This window comes from Myotis yumanensis, unplaced genomic scaffold (genome assembly GCF_028538775.1).
Source record: "Myotis yumanensis isolate MYYU_CA2020_CCGP unplaced genomic scaffold, mMyoYum1.0.hap1 SCAF_7, whole genome shotgun sequence".
Classification (NCBI taxonomy): Eukaryota; Metazoa; Chordata; class Mammalia; order Chiroptera; family Vespertilionidae; genus Myotis; species Myotis yumanensis.
This window is the reverse complement of record NW_027223758.1, coordinates 25,900,295-25,916,539: the sequence shown is the minus strand read 5'-3', so window position 1 is coordinate 25,916,539 and position 16,245 is coordinate 25,900,295. Positions and strand designations below refer to the sequence as shown.

The 16,245-nt window shown below is 41.8% G+C and overlaps 1 protein-coding gene and 1 non-coding gene across 8 annotated transcripts in view; both read left to right on the top strand.

Annotated features, from left to right (window-relative positions):
• PLCB4 (phospholipase C beta 4) overlaps nucleotides 1-16,245 on the top strand; it is a 387,002-nt gene that overhangs the window by 169,627 nt on the left and 201,130 nt on the right. The window lies entirely within an intron of this gene.
• On the top strand, nucleotides 10,979-11,082 carry LOC139014717 (U6 spliceosomal RNA). Its single transcript, XR_011472281.1, has one exon. It is a non-coding gene; the product is annotated as a U6 spliceosomal RNA (small nuclear RNA).

Here is a 16,245-nt window from a genome sequence, read left to right as displayed (position 1 = left end):
TATCAAATGTTTATTGAGCCCTTAATATTTATAAAGCATTCTTAATATTTATAAAGCAGATATTGTCATCTATGAACATAAGTCAGACACAGAATATGACTTCCTACAGCTCCCAGGCTACAGTAAAGATAAGCAATGCACATAAGCAATTACGACCCAGGATAGAATTTCTAAAGTGTTTAAAGAAGGTAAAGACAAGCGAGCCAGGCATCTGTTAGTCCCAGATCTTGAAGATAGAAGGGCTTGGCCGAGGGAGATAATGGAGGCTGGGGAGGACAATGAGGATATAGGGAAAAGGAGGTAGTTCTTTGGGCTGCAGCCTTAGACAACCAAAGTAAAGGTATGGGAGAAAAGGAGAGTGAAGAAGGCCTGATTAAAATAAGAAAGACCCTGAATGTTGTGCTAAGGAGTTTTGGATTTTTTTCTTAGGAGCCTGTTTCTGGTGGTGTTGTTGAGGGACCAGCAGCATCCCCGGAGTTTGTTGAATCTCAGAATCGCAGAATCTCTGGGATGAGGCTCAGCAGTCTGGGTTTGCACAAGCCATCCCCTCCCACTCTTTTGAGAAGCACTATACTAGACAGACCACGGCTCCTGGGAACACAAACCAGTAGTGTGGCCAAAGTTGGCTCAACAAAAGAGGACTTTTAAGCAGTGTTAATAGATGTTTTGTGCAGAAGTGGACCGCTGAATCAGAAAGAGCTATAGACACTTTTCTTTACCAGGGATTCCCAGACCCCAAAGCATTCTAATGTAGATTGTGACTCTCCCAGTGGGAGTTACACTATGCAGTGTTTGCCAAACGGTTTTTCCATGGAATCCTTTATTTCCCTTTGATTTCTTAGTATTTTTATAAGCATTCATGGAGACATTAGTATTGCTTGGGACACTCTTGGGGACACATGATTGTGGACAGTGATGAGCCAAAGAAAGTTTTTCATCAGGAGAGAAACAGACAAGCATGAAAAGGGTGGTGCACAGGCCGAATGAGTGGTTGCGGGGCTGGAAGCAGGGACTGGGGCCTTGAAAAGAAGGAACCTGAGCTTGCACAGCAGTGAGCCTTGTGGAGTGGTCCAGGGCATAGCATGAGAACGGCCCGGTTAGATTGGTGATACTGGGAGGTGTAGGGTGAGGAAGTTGCAGAAAGAACTCGGGGTCTGAGGATGTACCACCAGCACAAATTATTTTACCATTCACCCCTGAAAGCATTCTGCTGTGTCTTCAGAACGAGCACTCCTGGCCCACAGAGATGGTTTCTAGCAGCAGAAGTGGCCATGTGCTCAGAGGTTGGGGCCTGACAAGTTGGTGGATGCGGGCTGCTGCACGTGTGTTGTCCAGGGGGAGGTGGACCGGGCACCCTTGAGGGACACCGCATCTGATGTAGGCTTGGTCGTCTCCCAGCTCAGAGCAGGAGCGCTGGGAAACCGCACAGCCTTTCGTTTCCCAGTTTGATCTTACATTCCAGTCCTCTCTACAGCTGGCACTGAGGCTGGGTAACACCACATTCCTGGGTGGTTGCTGCCTCCTTAACTTTCCAAGGCATAAGAAGAAAGTGGAAATCGATAGCAGCTCCTCATTACTGAGGCATTTAGTGCAGTTTTCTATTCTATCTATGATGGTGCTCGAGGATAATCAGATTATATTTGAGGGACTTTCTGATTTATCTAAAAAAAAAAAAAAAAAAAGCCTTCCTCTGCCCCTGGATTGCCAACTGGGTGATCTATGCTTAATAATTACTTAGTCAGGGAAGTATAACATTTTAGTTATGTTTTTATTGAATAATGTAATATGCAAAACAACCGAAATAGTGAAAAAGACATGCTGAAATGGGTCAGTTCCTGTACACTCACACATCCGATTCTTTAAAAGCAACCACTGTAACCATTTCTGTTTTCAAATCTGATCCTGGTTATGACTCTAAATTAAAGTATATCCCCGCTCCCTAGTACTGGGATAATTTTGGGCATTAGTTATTGACTTATTTAATGAATATGAATTTAACTCATATAAAAAAGTTGATATTTTTAGTAATTACATTACTATGTAATGTTCTTCTGCTAGTGGCCTATGTTAGTTTCTGTAGCATTCTTGAACCTCTATTTCTTATTCCTTCTGTCTCTCTTTCCTCCCCTGCCATGTAAGTTGGTATTGTTCAATCCATTGTCCTTCTCTGGAACATTCTTTCATTCCCACATCTCTAAACAGTCCTCTCATTCTTACATTGTCAAATATTAGGGCATGTTCTTTATTATTTTTTTACATCTTTTCTCATGATGGTTTTCCCATGCTGGTATATATTCATTACAAACTGGATTTTTAATGGCTGCCTAGTACTGATTGTTAAATATGTCTCATGTTTTCCTTTACCATGCTAATTCCCTCTGGTCCCCTTCTGCTCAGTTTTCCCCTCCATTCTCTCTGTGACACTAGTTCCTTGTCAAAAACTTTATATCCTCAGTCTTTCAGTGTTTTGCCTTTGATGTAACCTTCTAAAATCTCTGTGCCATGTCTAAGCTGGATTGTTCCTCCTACCCTCTGTACCAGGCAGCTCAAGCCATGCCCACTGCGACTCCCTCCTCCCATTCTGAATTGCAACTTCCTCTGCTCTGATCTCATCCTTTTAGTCTCTATCTTCTAATTTTGTTTGCTCTTGACTCTTTCTGGCCTCTTTAATCATCAGTCAGTTCTCTTCTTTATTCCTTTACTTTCATTTCATTGGAAGGATCAGGAAAATGTTTGGGGAAAAGGAGAGAGGAAGGGAGGGGAGACAAACATTTGAGTTCAGTCCAACAACCCTCGCTACTCAGGTTATACTTTTCTTGTCTGCTTTGAGGGGCTGTGGTACACATCAGAACTTCCTTACCATGCTTCCCCATGGTAGCAAAGAATTGAATTGAGTCACAAAAATCTTATCTAGCCCATTGAATCAGTTACATTCCTTCCTTCATATTCCTTCTTTCTTAAAGTTGTACAATGAAAGATAATGCCCGTGGAAGGAATATTTAGGTTTAGTTTTCTTTGAAATATAAGGAAAATAAGTAAATAAAAATAAGTAGGAAAAGCTTTCTGGTGGGGTTAACTTTATTGTTTAGCTGCGAAGAAACTGCTCACTTGAATGGGGAAGGCTTCTCTGATTTTGTGGATGCCAGTAATGCTTTTATGAGTCAGGTAAATACTGTTGCCTCTCTTCCCTGGGTCCCATTTATCTTGCCCTTTACATCCCTTCGTTGCATTTCTTATTTGAGAAGCAGGCACTGGCAAATTAGTATATCAGTCATTCATTTGTTCATCTCATGGCGCACGCGCGCACACACACACACACACACACACACACACACACACCCTTAAGAAACACCAGTCAGCCAGAGCAGAATGGGAAACAAAATTGGCCAAACATAAAAGAGAAGGAAATGAAAGAACTGTGCTTAGTGTTGACCACGCTGAATATGATTGCCTAATTCAGGGTAGTTGTGCAATGAATCAGCAGATGCATTCAAGGACTATGCTCAGAGTACCAATGGAAGTGGAAGGCTTTGAATCGAGGGCAGACCCTGGAGATGCCAGAATGAGGATAATCCTTCCCTAGAGAGCAGGCCTTGGTAGGAGGCAGGCAGGGAGAAGTCTTGACAGAGTTATTGGAATTAGAGAGTCCAGCAGAGGCATGACTACATAATCATCACCCTAGAATCTTGGCTTATAACAATAAACATTTATTTTTGGTCACAAATTCATGGGCCAGCTGGGCATTTTTACTGGTGTGGACTAGGGTCATTTGGGCTTACTCATGCACTTGTGTTCAGCTAATGGGTCCCGTGGGGACTAGCCGATCTTGGATGACCCCAGTTGGGTGGCTCAGGTCTGTTCCACATGGTCTCTCATGCTACATCAGGTTAGCCTGTGTTTGTTCCTGTCAGCTGACCTGGGTTCCAAGAGAAGAAACAGAAGCAGGCAAGGCTTCTGAAGTCTATGCTTGGAACTGGTACATGTCACTTCTGCTTCATTTGTTGGCCAAAACAAGTCCCAGCGCCAACCCCAGAGTCAGAATAGGAAGAAACTTCAAAAGCACAGGACAAAGGCAAAGGATTCAGGGAGGCTATTAATTGGAAGCATCAAAGCAATCTGCCACAGGCTCTTGTACCAAATATTATGCCTGGGGGACAAGGCAGTTATTTGGTCAGACTCATGGGTCTGGAAGATTCACCAGGGTTCATAGGTTTGAGTAAGGTCAGAGAGTACAACAGAAATAGTCATTATGAGGAGATCTTTTCGGAATGGAAATTGAGATGGAGCCCCTTCCAGGCTCCTCCTTGGGGACAAGGGGCAAATTAATTATCTTAGGGGCACGTGAAAACAAAGGGCTGGCTCATGGGTCCTTTGACAAGCTTGCCTCAGGACAAGAATCCATTTGAAGCTTAAAGAGGTCCTTTCCATCTTGGGGAATCTAATCCAATATGAACAGTGGCTGGACCTTAAGTCAAATGTTTTCTGATTTCCTAATCTGGTTCAGGGAAGGGGACTTGAGTGTCGAGTGGGCATAGATGAGATTCTCATGCTGTCCTCTGGGTTTGTACAAGTTAGCTGGGGCTTTTACAGATTTGGAGGTGCTCCTTCCCTATGCTCACCTACATCTGGGGATTAGAGAGAGTACTGGTTCCCCAAATGCGGTCTCCAGGGCAGCAGCATCAGTATCACCTGGCACCTACTATTGGAAATTCGGATTTGCAAGCATCAAGCCAGACCCACTGAATCAGAAGCTAGGGGGTGGGAGGACGACTTGGAGTCTATGTTTTAACAAACCTCTAGTTGATTCTGTTGCATGCTCAGGTTTGAGACAGATGAATTAGAAGACTGATTGTGGTTTAGACAAATTTAAAAGAGAGAAAATAGTAAGCTTTAGCAAATAAAAAGACAGGGTCACCAGTCACATTTGAATTTTGGATCATTAGCTAGTCATTTCTTAGTATAAGTATGTCCTATGTAATATTTGGGATATACTTATGCATGAGACATATTTATACTAAAACATTATTTTCAGTTGATCTCAAAATCAAATTTAACTGGGTGCCCTGTATTTTATCTGCAAACCCTAAAAAGGGGCATAGAAAAATTGTTAGGAGGTTCAAAGAAGAACAAACAAGATTGTTAGCCCTAGCTGGTTTTGCTCAGTGGATAGAGCGTCGGCCTGTGGATGGAAGGTTCCCGGGTTCGATTCTGGTCAAGGGCACATGCCGGGGCTGTGGGCTTGATCCCCATTAGGGGGCGTGCAGAAGGTAGCCAATCAATGATTCTCTCTCATCATTGATGTTTCTATCTCTCTCTCCCTCTCCCTTCCTCTATGAAATAAAAATATATTTTAAAAAAAAACAAACAAAAAACAAGATTGTTAGCAGCATAGAAATTCTAGAAAGAACGATTAAAGAAATTGGCTTGGTGAACCAAGAGAGGACAATGATAAAATTAAAAATTTGAAGTATTTTACTTAGAAGGAATGATGCTGAGCTGTTCTTCATTGCTGTTCAAATTAACCCAGAAGAAATTTCGCTTAGGAAGAGGCAAGGTTCCTGTCAATAAATGATTTCAGTGGGGGTCCTGAGTGATTTTGTGAATCTCCACAGTTGTTAGATGCATTTGGAAATTTCATGTGCTTGTTAATACAGCCAGTCCTCCAACCTGTGTTTGTGAAGGAACAGTTTAGAGAGGCATTAGCCAACAGGGGGCTGAAGCAGATTAATTCTCAAGGCCCTTTATGACTTCTCTAAAATGGTTTGAATGAGCAATTTTGCATTTAAAAAAATTGTAGTGCTTTGATTGCTTTTGTTTTTTACTTCAGCTTTCTTGGAATGTTAGTTTTTCAGAACTTGGATATGAAGGTGAGGCAATTATTAAAGGGATGCCTTAGAACCAGAGTACATGGGTTCAGATCCCAGACATGCCACTTCCTAGCTGTGTGACCTCAGGCTAGTGATGTGGTGCCTCCGCTCTCTCATCTGTAAAATTGGAATTGTTATTAATTAATGAACACCTCAGGGGTTGTTGTGAAGCTTAATTGAGCTTACTTATGTAAAACGTAAGAACTGTGGCTGGAACATAGTCAGCTCTCTGTAAATATTATTTTATATTATTATGGACTCAAATCTCTCCATGTATCCTGGGCATTCAGAGGTTGTTTTAGCCACAGCTAGTATTGAGTGATCAGTTCATTGTCATGTTTAGGAGAGGAGTTGTCCCTTGTGAGCAATGATGTCTTGTCTGTGACCCCTAATCTTGAGGTGTCGGTGTGAGCTCTCAGGGATGGGATTCTGCAGTATTACTGCCTCTTAGTCATGAATCATTTCTCTTTCTTTATTCAGATGAACTTTCCCACATCTTCCAGAAACCCCAAAGAGAATTAGGTTTCATTTCCCACTGCAAATTGAATTCAATTAAAAAGCTGTTAAAGAATGCCATATAATGTCACAGAGAACATAGTGACATTTCCAAAATATTTTTGAGAAATTTGAACTCTACATCAATTTAGTCTGCGAATAAGGACAAAAATTTAGTCATGAAAAAAATGTAATCTGACAACTAGCTTTTATCAGAATTATGAATCCAGTTGAGAATGTTTCTTTAGAAACTTAATTCTGGAGATGAAAATCAAGTGATAGTTTTAACGCCTGAAGAAAAAAAAATAGGTAATACTGGCCACATGCCTGGTATAATTTCAATCTAAATGTGATTGAAACATCAAATGATAAATCTTAAGTTTCTATTAAAAAAACAAATTTTTCACTCTACTCAGGACTCTACTATATTTACTTAATGATCAATAGAAGAAGGAGTGTTCAGGTGAAGTTAATTTGTTGTTGCTGTTTTGCTGAAACCCTTAAATTTGTTCTTTAAAAGAAGTTCCCTTTTGCCCGGTCAGTATGGCTCAGTGGTTGAGTGTTGACCTATGAACCAGGAGGTCATGATTTGATTCTCAGTCAGGGTACATGCCCTGTTTGCAGGCTAGATCCCCAGTAGGGGGTGTACAGGAGGCAACTGATAAATGATTCTCTCTCATCATTGATGTTTTTATCTCTCTCCCTCTCCCTTCCTCAATGAAATCAATAAAAAATATTTTAAAAAGCAAAAAATAAAACACATAGCTCTGCACCATTCAGTTTCCCTCTTTGCACTTCAGTCCACCAACCCATTGTATCTCCTTGATAATGTCAACCTCCCTCCAACCCACTTTACAAACTGCTCTACCAGATTGGTTTTCTAAAGAATATCTTAAGTCTCCCCTAGCTAACAATTTTCAGTGATGGTCAATTGCAAATGTTAGTTCTTTAATCAAACAATAACCTTGTAGTGACGCTGTCTGTGTTCTGGAATCTTTACAGTTATTTTTTCTGCGAGGCTTTTGAGCTCCTTGAGGACAGCATTACTTTCTTCTTCCTTGTATCTCCCACATCACCTGCTCTGGTGTTTTGAAGGTCTTGTTTACTCCGCTGTCTGCTGCATGAGGAATACACGAGTTAAAGGGAAAATACTTTGAATTGCCTGCTCCTTTCCTATATGATCTCAGTCATTCACTTTGACGGAATTTGAAATTGAGTAAACTGACTAGTTGTTCTAGCTCAAGGTAGTCTTAATATTTTTGTGTCATGGACTCATTTAGCATCTGGGGAAACCTAGAGGATCCTTTGCAGAATAATGCTGATTAATGCATAAAATGCAATACATAAGATCACCAAGAAAAACATTTATATTGTATTACAGCTATAAAAATATTATGAATTGTAATATAGTAATATGTACTCAACTTTAATACATAGCATAATATTATCTAGTAGCAGGGCTATTAGCTCTTATGCTTTCACAGTAGAGAGGAGACCTTGCAATATTACAAGATACTTCATCAACAGTGATATGAGATTAATATTTCTGTGATTTCCATTGGTGACAGAATCACAGATCCTGCTAATATGATTATAGATTTATTTGTCTATGTCATAATTAAAGAAAATTCTATATTTTAATGATAAATTAGTATAAAATTTAACTTTTACGTCTTAGTTCATCAACTCCTGCCTCCCACCTCCAAGTTCTCTAGATCCCAGGTTAAGAGAGACTAAAAAGTGTATTTTATTATTTTTTAACTGATTTGAGAGAGAGAGAGAGGAAGGGAGAGGGAGAGGGAGAGGGAGAGGGGGGAGAGAGAGAGAGAGAGAGAGAGAAACATTGATTGGTTACTTCCTGTATGCACTCTGACTGGGGATCAAGCCTGCAACCTGAACAAGAATCAAACCTTAGACTTTTTGGTGTATGGGTTGATGCTCTAACCCACTGAGCCACACGGGCTAGCACTGAAAAGCGTGTTTTAGAAACAACTCTAAGCAAGTCTCTGTGCAGTTCAATGGTCATCATGTAAGCTTGCGTCAACATTAAGTACTTTAAAGTAATTTATGAGGTTAGAGGTATGCACAATTTTTAGAACTTTTGCATGTGTACCGTAGCACCTAAGATATTGTAGACACTGTATAAACTTTTTTTTTTTTTCAGTAATAACACAACCTTCTGCAAGTGCAGTGGAAACTAACTTTTCTGTATCCCCTCCCATGCTGTGGAAACTGAGCTTTAGAGCTGCCCTGGCTTGTGGCCCACGCCCCCCACTCATACACAATTCTGTTTCTAATCCTGCAAGACAATTGCCTTGTTTAGTTGAATGTTTGCTAATGGCACTGGATTGATAAGTTTCTTGCATATGCTATACTCTGATTAATTACTTTTGATATTTACTTGTTGAACCTGTTCCCTCTATCTTGCTCTGAAGGGGCTTGGGGCAGCTTGCCATCTGAGACAAACTGCCCAGTAGAGCGATTATGATAAAACACACCCAGGCTCCCTGAAGTTGCTGAGGAGGCAGGCGCTGCAGGCTCTTGATTGGGTTTCTACACCTAGACTTTGCACTGCTGTCCAATATCTGTGGGCCAAGATACACTGGGAAGCATGTTGTTAATGCAACTTCCATTTCCTCTCAATAGAAAGTACACAGAAATATTTTCCATTCATTCTTTTAAAAATAATACTAAAAACCTTTCGTTGTGCAAGACACTGGCTTACGGAAGCAAAATATAGTTTTCCTTATAGTCAAGCTGAATCAGTGCAGGAGTTCTTACGAGACAGAACAGGATTGTGGACAATGTTTTTTGATTGCATCAATGTCCCATTAGCTCTACTAATTGCAAAACAAGATAAATGTCTATATTACATATGTATTATATCATCTCTGTATCTCTGTCTATTACTGTACGTATATATGTGCATGTATATATGTAAATATATACATATATTCAGAAAATGTGTGTGTGATATATTATACATATATATGCAGGGGTAAGTAAAAGTAGGGTAATAATAAAAATAATACAATAATTAACTAATAAACAAAACAAGAATGGAGTTTTGCATACTCACAACTTTTGCCCATCAGAGTATGTGTGCGTGTGTGTGTGTGTGTGTGTGTGTGTATGTATTCTGATAAAACCTATGGGAATTATGTTTACTTGAACACTGGCAGCTCTTTATATGATTGACATTTGCTTCTTTTTTTTTTTTTAAATCTTTGAAGCCATCTAATTCCTCCGGACTTTGAAGCTTTCTGAGTTGCTTGGAATTAATACCAAATTTGGAAAACTTTTAATACACCATGTTAACTTGAATAGTTTTTTGCTATGGGTGGGATAAAGGGATAATTTGTAAGATGGGGAATAAAATGTGGTAATCACTTGATGCTTTCAGAGCAGTACATATTTTTCAAATGATTAATTTTGGCATCTCTTGTATATATCATTAGAATATAAGAAGGCCTGTCTTTTATGTTAGACTAAGTTAGTAAAAATTGTATAAAGAGTTTGCATTGTTTATTTTTGGGTTTTTTGTTTAATTGAATGGAAAAATAAATCTCACCTAGCAGATCCTTTAACATGTTGAGAACTACATATTTATTTTTAATTTATTGAGAATTACAACTATGTCTTCCAATTCTTTAAGGACCAACTTCTAGGCTTATTCCTTCACAAAGTTTTTCTGATCCCCTATATTAAATTGTTATTGCTGCTGTAGAAAATAGCACAAGTTAGTGGCTTATAACAGACAAATGTATTATCTTACAGCTCTGGAGGTCAGAAGTCAGAAATGGGTCTCACTGAGCTAAAGGCAGGGTGTTGGCAGGGCTGCCTTCCTTTCTGAGGAGACTATTTCATTGCCTTTTCCAGCTTCTAGGGGTCACCTGTGCTCCTAGGCTTGTGACCCCCTCCTATCTTCAAAACCATCCTTGTCCCATGGAGCCTTTCTCACAGTGTCATTTTTATTTCTTCCTCTTCTGCCTCCTTCTTCCCCATTGAAGGACCTTTGTGATTGCATTGGGTCCACTGATTGCTAATCAACTGATTAACAATCTTAATGGCATTTGCAACCTTCATTTCTCTTTGCCATGTAACATAATGTATTTACAGATTCTGGGTTTCAGGAAGTAGAAATCCTTAGGAAGCTATTATTCTGCCTACTACATACCTTAAACCAGAAATAATTCATGTACTTTCATAAGGTTTTAATGACACTGACTTAACTTGCTATTATTCAAATACATGCTTTATTTCTCACTTGTTTTTTTGACTTCTGCACAAGACAGGACCATGTCTACCTCATATTTCTGTTCTCAGCATATAGCAACATTGAAAGAACCAGGTGAATATTTTTTGAGCAAAAGAATAACATTTAAAGTTTTATCTAAAGACATTAGAAGGTAGGGATGTCAATTACTGAAGTATAAAAAACAGAAGCAGATATAACTGACAGATTATCATCAGTACTACTCACAAAAGAATAGTTTCTTCATGTATATCATTGTCTTTAAAAAGCAAATAATTTCAATGGTCAAAGAATATGATTCACCTAAGAATTACTAAAAATTTTTTACAATAAATTATTTTGTCACTTAAAAAATCCTTTCATACTCACTTCAGCAGCATATATACTGAAATTGGAATGATACAAAGATTAGCATGGCCCATGCTCAGGGATGACACACAAATTCGTGAAGCATTCCATATTTTTTTGAAGAGGATAAAGGGTGTCAAATATATGGAGACTGAAGACTAGACTTTGGGTGCTGAGCACACAATGGAGTATACAGATGATGATGTAGAATTGTACACATGAAACTTATATAATATTAAACAGTGTCAAACCAATACATTTTTAGTAAATCCTTCAGTGTCTTAGACTTTTAAAAAATATAAATCAGTCCCTCAAAGCCTCATGAACTCTGGTTAAAATCTCATATCTGAAAATGCAAACTCTGGAAAGTGTTGGCCATCCGTGGGATGAATGCCCTGTGGGGAGACCTGCTGAGTAGCTAGCCTGCACTTGCCAAGTGGTACCAACAGCTTTCCTCAGACTCCAAGAGCTCTTTGGCTTTAAAGCACTTCCAATCATGCACAGCTTTTCTATGAAGGACTCTTAAGAGCAGAGGAAAGTGGATGAGTTCCCCACAATATTCACGAAGCCAAGATTTTCTCCCAGTTATTAGCTTTAGACTACATGCAAATTATATATTCTACTCCATGATGTATTTGTTGTAAGAAAAAAAAATATCCTATATAATAGAGATCTAATATGCTAATTAGACCAAACAGCCAAACAACCTTCCGGACATCCTTCCAGACGACCTTCCGGACGAAGCTGGGGCTGTGAGGGCTGGCTGAGGCTGCGAGGGGCTGCAAGGGCTGAGCCCCTTGCATGAATTTCGTGTATTGGTCCTCTAGTGTGTGTGCATGTAAAGTTTTAACTCTGTTTCACATCCAAGTGTCATTTTGAAAAGTGTGAGCCCATATTATCTTGACCATACTCTGTGATATAGGCAGACATTCTTCTCCTGTCTTATGGGTGAAGAACTCAGCTCACCATGTATAGGGGATGTCCATCATCACATAGCTGGAATGTGATGTGTGCTACAAGGTGAGTGGTTTGAATCTAGATTTCTTCACCCCAAGCTCCATGCTTCTTATATTTAGCACCACATAAACTACATTTTCTTGGGCATCAAGGCTTGTAGGCCTTGATGTTTTCTATTAACTCATGATCTAAATAAAGCAGCATTTCACAAAATATTTTCCATGGCCTATTACTCCAATGAGGTTCTCTGTGAAAAGAATTCATTTTGTAATCAAGTGTGTAATTAACAGTATTTTCACAATTGAAGCATAAACTACCATAGTTGTGACTGTGCATGCAAAGTCCACTAGTAGAGAGATGTGGCTTACCTTCTTTTACCCCAGCATCTTCCAAAGTCATATCGCCACTGAGCCCTTGGTTTTCACCTTCTTGCTTCCATAATAGCTGTTATCTTTTTGGGAAGGGACACGTCCCAATGTCCTGGGTCCCCAGTTGGTCAGTAATGATCATAATGCCAGCCAGTGTGCAAATGGAGCTGTTGTTATTGGCAGAGATTGGCATTGCTGCCTGTGTCCACTAAGAATGCTTTCATCAGCAAATACTAGAGTATCTAATTTGGGTTTGAGCCCTTGCTAATGAAAGTGCAGTCCTTGTATCAACTACATAGATATCACCTGGGAGCTTGTTAGAAATTCAGAATTTCAGGTCCCGCCCTAGACTTGCTGGAAAGGAATCTGCATTTTAACAGTATTCCCAGGAAACATATGTACAGTAACATATAAGAAGCTCTGGTTTAAACCACAAGGGCATTTATTATAATTTTTTATCTAAAAAGAAATTCAGAGGTGGAGGGTCCTGTGTTGATTTGCAACTCAAAGGGGCATCAAAGACTCAGGGGTCTCGTTTCCTCATGGTGGTAAAATAGCTGCCAAAGCTCTATGGGTTTTGTTCACTCCTAGTTTCATTTAAATGCAGCTGGAACAAAAGAGGAGGAAAGGATGCAGAGTACTTTTGTTTTTAAATGTAGCTTTCTCTTATTATTAAGGTACTAGAGGCCCGGTGTACAAAAATCTGTGCACTCGGGGCGGGGGGAGGGGGCTCCCCCAGCCCGGCCTGTGCCCTCTCACAGTCTGGGACCCGTCGGGAGATAACAACCTGCTGGCTTAGGCCTGCTCCCGGGTGGCAGAGGGCAGGCCCAATCCCTAGGTGCAGCCCCTGGTCAGGCTCAGAGCAGGGCCGATTGGGGAGTTGGGGCGCAGCCCCCTGTCATGCACAGAGCAGGGCGGATTGGGAGGTTGCGATGCCACACTCAGTCACGCTCAGGGTAGGGCCGATAGGGGGGTGGGGGCACCGCCCCCGTCACACTCAAGGCAGGGTCGATGGGGAGGTTGCGGTGCCACCCCTTGTGAGGCATAGAGCAGGGCCGATCAGGGGGTTGGGGCGCTGCCCCCTGTCACTCACAGAGCAGGGCCCATCAGGGGGGTTGGGGCTCCGTACCCTGTCACACACAGAGCAGGGTCGATCAGGGGGTTGGGGAGCTCCCCCCTGTCACGCACAGAGCAGGGCCCATCAGGGGGTTGAGGAGCTCCCCCCTGTCACCCACAGAGCAGGGCCGATCAGGGGGTTGGGGCACCGCCCCCTGTCACACACATAGCAGGGCGGATCAGGGGGTTGGGGCGCTGCACCCTGTCACACTCAGGGCAGGGCCAATGGGGAGGTTATGGCTCCACCCTGTCACACACAGAGCAAGGCCCGTGGAGGGGGGTTGGGGCGCCACCCTCTATCACCCACAGAGCAGGGCTGATCAGGGGGTTGGGGCGCCACCCTCTATCACCCACAGAGCAGGGCTGATCAGAGGGTTGGGGCGCCGCCACTGTCACACTCAGGGCAGGGCCGATGGAGTGGTTATGGCTCTACCCTGTCACACACAGAGCAGGGCCCGTGGGGGTGGAGGGGGGGGTTGGGGCACCGCACCCTGTCACACACAGAGCAGGGCCGATCAGGGGGTTGGGGCACCGCACCCTATCAAACACAGAGCCGCAGGGCGATCAGGGGATTGGGGAGCTCCCCCTTATCAGGCACAGAGTAGGGCTGATCAGGGGGTTGGGGCGCCTTCCCCTGTCACGAACAGAGCAAGGCGGATAGGCAGGTTGTGGCCCCGCCCCCTGTCACACACAGAGCTGCAGGGCGATCAGGGGGTTTGGGCGCTGCCCCCTGTCATGCTGATCCCGGTGCCGGGAGGCATATTACCCTTTTACTATATAAGATAGAGGCCTGGTGCATGGGTGGGGGCTGGCTGGTTTGCCCTGAAGGGTGTCCTGGATCAGGGTGGGGGTCCCCACTGGGGTGCCTGGCCAGCCTGGATGAGGGGACGATGGCTGTTTGCATCTGGTCACACCTCCTTCAGGGTGGGGGTCCCCACTAGGGTGCCTGGCCAGTCTGGCTAAGGGGCTGAGGGCCGTTTTCTGGCTGGCGGGTGATTGAAGCTCCCAACCGCTCCTTTTTTTCTTTTTCTTTTTTTTTTATTCTGGGCCAGCTTTAGCTCTGAGGCCTCGCTGCTGAAAGCCGGTTTCTGGCTTTTGTTTTTCCTTCTGTATTTGATACAATGTTGCGGTCAGGCTGGCTGACTGAAAGCTGGTTTCTGGGGTTTTGTTTACCTTCTATATTTGTTACAAAGTTTCAAACTGCCAGCTCAGAGGCCCGCAGCGGCAGGCAGGGAACGTTGGAGTCCGCCAGTCACTGGAGCAAGCAAGCCTCCCTGTTCGCTTCAGTGCATGGCTGCCAACTGCCATCTTGGCTGACAGTTAATTTGCATAAGGATATGCTGATTAGCCAATGGGAAGGGTAGCGGTCGTACGCTAATTACCATGTTTCTCTTTTATTAGTGTAGATAATCTCTTTCTCAAAAGGCTTCTTATAGCTTCCCCTTAGGTTCTCATCAGCTAGATTTGGGTCACGTACACACACATCAGATCAATTGTTAACAACATGTAACAGGAAAACCTCAATTGCCTTTGATTTTGACCAATGCTGTCCAAAAGAAATGTAAGACTAGCTATATATATAATTTAAAATTTTCTAGTAGCTACATTAAAAAAAGAGAAAATAGTTGAAGTTAATTTTAACAGTACATTTTATTTAACCCAATATTTCTGGATTATCATTTCAACATGCAAACAATACACAAAAATTGACAATGAGATATTTTATATTCTTTATTTCACACTGAGTCTTTGAAATGAAGTCTGTCTTTTATGCTTTTACCACATTTCAATTCAGAAGCTAAGTTTTTATCAGATATACAGATACATGAGATATACAAACATGAATACAGATTGTATGTAGATCTCATAAGTCACAATTAAAAAAATATGCACATACCCAGATTGCTCTGTGTATAATTGTTTTCCAATAATCAAGTCACGTTTCAGATTTTAAATTTAAATTAAATTAAAATTTTGATTTCTCAGTCACACTAGTCACATTTCAAGTGCTCAGCAGCCACATGTGGTTGGTAGCTGTTGAATGAGACAGTGCATGACTAGGCCCTTGCTACTCAAAGTGTGGTCAGGGAGCAGCAGTAACAGAATCATCTGAGAGCTTGTTAGACCTGCCGAATCTTGTGTTGTATCCTAGATCTAGTCAATCAGAAATCTACATTATAGCCCTAGCTGGTTTAGCTCAATGGTTAGAATGTCGTTCTGTGGACTGAAGGGTCCCAGGTTCAATTCCGGTCAAGGGCACATGCCTGGGCTGCTGGCTCAATCCCCAGTAGGGGGCGTGCAGGAAGCAGCCAATCAATGATTCTCTTTCATCATTGATGTTTCCATCTCTCTCCCTCTTCCTTCCTCTCTAAAATCAGTAAAAACATATTTTTAAAAAATCTGCATTTTAGTTTAATACACATAAAAGTTGGAACAAAACCATTCTAAGCTGTTCTCAACTTTGGCTATGATTTAACATGATGGTGTGCACTTTTGAAATTACTGATGCTTATACCTCACCCAGAACCTTGGATTTGGACTTTCTGTCATGGGGTCCAGGCATCAGTATTTTACTGAAGCTTCTTGGGCTATTCCAATATGCAGCCAAGTTTGAGAACCACTGGTCCAGACTAATTTTGATTCATCTCAAATTAGATGCATTGCAACCCAAGCAATATTATGGTAGATGTTCTTGAGTAAGTAACCAACAGCGGTTTCCATCTTTGTTTTTCTCTGTCCTGTGGATATTTCCAGCAGGGAAAGGGGTCCGACTGCAATCTGCTCTACTAGCTTAGGTCACACTTACTTAGTCTCCTTTCTTCATTCAATCACTGGCTAA